General features: G+C 30.8%; 1 long non-coding RNA gene across 1 annotated transcript; it reads right to left on the bottom strand.

Moving 5' to 3' along the window:
* Positions 1-1517: 1517 nt before the first annotated feature.
* LOC124886548 lies at positions 1518-4684 on the bottom strand. Its single transcript, XR_007043901.1, has 3 exons — positions 4380-4684; positions 2341-2783; positions 1518-1797 (listed from the first exon to the last, which is right to left on the bottom strand). It is a non-coding gene; the product is annotated as an uncharacterized LOC124886548 (long non-coding RNA).
* Positions 4685-5577: the final 893 nt, after the last annotated feature.

Below are 5577 nucleotides of genomic sequence, written 5' to 3'. Positions count from 1 at the left end.
GGCAGATATCGTAGACATTGATCATCATTATTTGAGTCTTTTGGTAGACCTCATTGGACATTGTTCCTTTACTAGCCGTGCAAATTTTAATGGGTTAATTCCAGTCCTTTGAGATTATTATGGTGTGATTGTGCGGATAGGGCTCCAATGATGTTGAAGAGGTTTTGTGGGGTTTGGAGTAGATAGTAGGTTTTGAAGGACAAGAGAGTTCTAGATTTGGTGTTGGAGTTGGGTGAATGGTTCATGCTTAGGATTGTCGTAAACTTGGTGATTTAACCTAATTGTTCTAGTATAAGTTATATGTCATCATGGTATGGTTTGGGTTTGTGTGCTTTAGTGATGGTCGATTCAATTGTAGGCCAGTTGGTTGTCGAGGATTGGTTTTTAGTTATTTGGGAAATGAAATAAGTATGTGAAGGAAAAAGGGGTACCTTTAGAGAATTCCCTTGGAAGCATTATTTGCCTTAGAAGTTGTCTAGGAAGTGTTGTTGGGCGCATGTGGGCCCAATACCTCATTCTTTCGAGCTTCTGAGATTTTTCTATCCATTGACTTTCGAGGATGAAAGTCCTTTTAGTAGTAGTTATTCTAATGACCCTTCAGTTCATTTCCTTGGTTTCTATTTGTTTTTAGTGTTTTGTGCCTTCCCGTAGCGGCTACAGGTCATTTATGACTTACCAGAATTGTAGGTTTGAATTTCAAATAGTTTGTTTGGGTTTTAGGTTCATTTTTCTATTTTGGAGCTTTCGCTATTAAGAAATTGGTCTCGGATCAAAACAAATAGTAAGCAGTCTCTGATGAGACTTTTGATAGTGTCATCAACTCCAGAACATTGATTTTAGGCTAATGGGACTCTTGATATGGATCCCAAGGCTTTCGGACTCGATTTGGGTTATTTGGTAGATTTGATGAAAAATATAATGATAGGTGTAGGGCTCACATTTAATCAAAACAATCTTGGATAAAGTTTTGATGATTATATTGAGTTTGAAATATCAAATTGGTATGGTAATATAATTTATTTGTGCGCACAGAATTTTGAACAAAGCTCTAATCCTTTGTTGAAGTACGTTGGGACTTAGGAATTTTACTGATTCATAACATATCACTGCTTAGAAATTAGTATTTTTCCGACAGCTATTGTAGTCGAAGTGTAGTCGAAAAATAAGGTATTTCCGACAACCTTTCGACTGTTTCATGGTAGTCAGAATATACCTTGTCGGAAAAATATTTTCGACTACAGTGTTCGGAAGTTTCCGACTACAGTGATAGGATGATTAATAAACTAATTAAAAATAATTATTTAATAATTATAAGTATTCTGACTACTGTAGTCAGAAAATTAATAAATAATTATTTAATAATTATAAATATTCCAACTATCGTAGTCGAAATTTTATTAAATAATTATTTAATAATTATAATTATTTTGACTATTGTAGTCAGAATTTTACTAAATAATTATTTAATAATTATAATTATTCCGACTACTGTAGTCGAAAATCTTAATTTTTTTCTGAATTTTAATAAATAATTGTTTAATAATTATAATTATTCTGACTACTATAGTCAGAAATCTTAATTTTTTTTCTAAAAATCCCATTGCTTCCTTCACTCGTCTCTGTTGCATACCCAATTTTACAAAGCCTCGAAATATCCAGGCAATTCCAAAAAGGAAATTAAATCATGTAATATCAAGTAGCCCATCTGCTCTAGCCTTAACAGCAAAACATTGTTGTGTCCGTGCAACAAAATGAACACGTGTTTGAAGGACATCTTTATCAATCACTTCTCAAATTCTGAGAAAACAAATATCACATGGATAAAATAAATATATGAACTGCTGAATGAACATTAGTGACATGATTATCGTCATCTAGGAATTATCATATAGTAATAGGAAAACTATAATAGACATCACCACTCAGTAGAATGTAATTAACTACACCCCACATCACAACATCTTAATCCTTTCGTAATGAAATTTATTTTGATATCTTAATTCATTAATTAAGTGAAACTAATTTTTCAAATAACTATAATAGTATTTATCAAATATTCTAAATCGTCATACTAGAACTGTGCAATAACTAAAAGGATTGAGCAGACACAGGAATTATTAGCTCATGGATGTTAGACAAAATTGAGGAACAGGAATCCTCTCTTTCAGTAGAACAAGAATGGAAAAAGAAGAAGGTATTCCTAGAGGAGATTGAGGTGGAGAAGATTCAACATACATTAACAATGAAGAAAAGGAACTGCCTGATCAATTCTGAAGAGGGTTATGAATATGGAGGGAATTAGAGGAAACTATTATATATCTAAGAAAATTTGAAGTTTACCTTTCCCTTATTGAAGCATATTTTTCATTCTCACATAACTCTTGGCTTCTTTAAGCACCTGAATCACGAGCTAGTTATTGTACCAGAAAAGATCCAGAAAAATGTAAACCCCTGAACCCAACAATGGTGCTGCACCTTAGAGAGCAACGACAATGCATCAAGGGCTATTTTGAGAAGAATAATGTTGGATATCATAATTTGGCTCCTCCTTCAATTATCCGAAGCCAAAACCTCATTAGTAACTTTCCTTGGCTTGAAGCAAAAGTGCTAAAGGACCTTATCTAGATGGAAAAATATACTTCAACTTCCTGAAATGGGAAACTATATAGAATACGAGCGAGAATCCACGTCCTTTCTGTTACATGGTTACCTGTTACTTTAGGAAACTTACAAAGGGCCTGAGACAAGCCAAAGAATAGCTACTCATTGCTCATCAACTCATCCTAGAGATAGATCGAGAAAGTGTCAACATTGTTACTTGTTTAAAGCATGAGATTCCAATAAAAGATACACCAAAAAGAAAACAAACAATGCAGTGAGATGAATGTCAATACTGAGAAGATGAAAAGCCATCTTTTATCCAACTTGATATGCAGTAGAACTACGTTTATTGGCATTGACTTTGGTTGAGATACTAAGCCAGATGTATTTTAAAGAGTGCAACAAAAGGGAAAAGCAAACCAATAATCCATTTTGCATTACCAAAAGACCAGAAGAATTGGAGAAATATATATCAGGTCTCACAGGAAAAGTAAAAATTCTTTCAAAAGCTGTAAAGCATGATAATGTCAAAATTTGTAAAGAAACAGTTTTAGCACGTTTGCTTGAATATAGCATGTACTCAAAGTTTTTGGCTGGTTAAATTATACCCTGTAAAGCAGGGCATAACTACGAGATCATGACACTTAAAAAACAGCTGCAGGCTTGTTAAAAGTTTACTGCAACTAAAACCCAATCAAGTTACGACTAATGTGATTGCATAATCTAGCAGCTGTAGTCAAACAGCTCATCCCTTAGTGTCCAAAACTTCTACTTTGTTTGGGAACGCTTTAGTCCAGCTAGTAATTTAGAGAAACTTCAATCTCTTCCTTCCCGTTTTGACACCTAAAACAATACTAACATATTATAAATAAAGACTTTTACAAAGAAGGCTTCTTCTCAATAAAATAATTTTTCTGGAGGAGATATAACCAATAATAACTACACCTCAGTCCCAAAAAAGTTGAGATCGGCTATATAAATCCTCACTATTTAGTTTAAGCTCAACTCATGTCATCTTGGGGGAGATATAACCAATAATAGATAAACTCCTATAGCAGAAAAATACTGACCAAAGTAAATGAAAACATTTACTTTTTCAAGAAGGATGGTAGAAAATTTTGTTACCATAACAGAGCATTTTTAAATATTCATCTATATTATTCTGTATAATGCAATACATTATAAATTTACCAGACAATCAAGATGAGTGTTAATTGTCTCTATGTCTTTCAATGACTGCAAGTTCTGCTATTTGTTGAACCTTTTTTATTCTTTCACTGTAGATAATCAACTTCATTGGCTTTCCATTGAAATATTATCACTGGCTTAGTAAATGTTAGCAACAACTTTATACCATTCATGACCAACAGTAAACATTTTCAACTATTTTTAAGCTTTGCTCCCTCCCTCGTTGAATTACAATAATTTTTCTATGTCAAGGAAAAAGTAGAAAACTAACTCTTTTTCAAAAACTAACTCTTTTACAAACATAGCCATTATTTTTATTCTTTATTTTTATTATATCTTCAACAAATGAAGGTAGAAACTTGCAAGCCAAAACAAAAATCACCAGAAAAAGGCTTTGAAATAGATGAAGAAGAAAGAAAAATGGAGTACAAAAAGTATAAAACCCACAAAATTTCACACAGCATTTGACAAAAAACTCACTGAAACAACAATAATATCTTCAACAAATGAGGGTAGCAACTTGCAAGTAAAAATAAAATCACCAAAAAAAAGACTTTGAAACAGAGGAAGAAAGAAGCAAAATGGAGTACCAAGAAGCAGAAAACCCACGGAATTTCGTCTCTTGACACTTGATTGAGCTGTTGAGCAGCAAGCCAGCAACGTTTCTTCTTTTGACACTTGATTCCTGAGCAGCATTTGTGAGAATGAGAGGCAACAGTGAGGCCCTTGTAAGTACTGAGTAGTGAGAGATTGAGAGGCAACAGTGAGGATTGAGGTCTGAGTAACAATGAAAATCCCAATTACGTATTACCCTAAATGAAGAATGGACTTGGGTCGGTAAAATCTTAGGCCGATGGAAATTGAATATATTTAATGTTCCGACTACATCGGTTGGAAATATTTAACATATTTAATTATTTAATTTCTGACTACATCAGTCGAAAATATTTAATATATTTAATTGTTTACGTTTCCTACCACAATAGTCGGATATATGTTAAGTAATATATTTAATTAATCATTAATTTTTTGTATAAGGGTATGAATATATATTTAGTCATATATTTATTTAATTATTACTGTTTCAGACAGAATTAGTTGGATATATATATTTAATAATATATTTAATTAATTACTTATTTTTTGTACAAGGGTTTGATTTTATATATATATATATATATAATATACATTTATTTAATTATTTATATACAGTGGTCAAAAAAATACTTAATAATATATTTAATTAATTATTAATAAGGTTCCGACTACATCAGTCAGAAATATTTAATATATTTAATTATTTAATTGCCGACTACATCAGTCAGAACATTATTAATAATTAATTAAATATATTATTAAATATCTTTTCGATCACTGTAGCCGAATATATGTTTAATAATATATTTAATTAATTATTAATTTTTTGTATAAGGGTATGAATATATATTTAGTCATATATTTATTTAATTATTACTTTTTTTGACAATACTGGTCGGATATATATATATTTAAGAATATTTTATTTTTTATATATATATAGTAATATATTTATTTAATTATTTACTTCTCCGACTACAGTGGTGGGAAAGATATTTGATAATATATTTAATTAATTATTAATAAATCTTTCAACTAGAGTAGTCGAAACATATATCTTTCAAAATTTACCATTAAATTTTTTGACTATTGTTGTCGTAAGTAATATCGGAGAAATATTTTGTGAAAAATAAAAATAAAAAATTAAGTTTTTTGACCAAAGTAGTCGAAAATTTTGCGACTGATTTTTTT

The sequence above is a fragment of the Capsicum annuum genome, chromosome 8, assembly GCF_002878395.1.
Source record: "Capsicum annuum cultivar UCD-10X-F1 chromosome 8, UCD10Xv1.1, whole genome shotgun sequence".
In the NCBI taxonomy this organism is placed as follows: Eukaryota; Viridiplantae; Streptophyta; class Magnoliopsida; order Solanales; family Solanaceae; genus Capsicum; species Capsicum annuum.
Note: the sequence above shows the minus strand (reverse complement) of the source record. Positions and strands in the feature narration are given on the sequence as shown.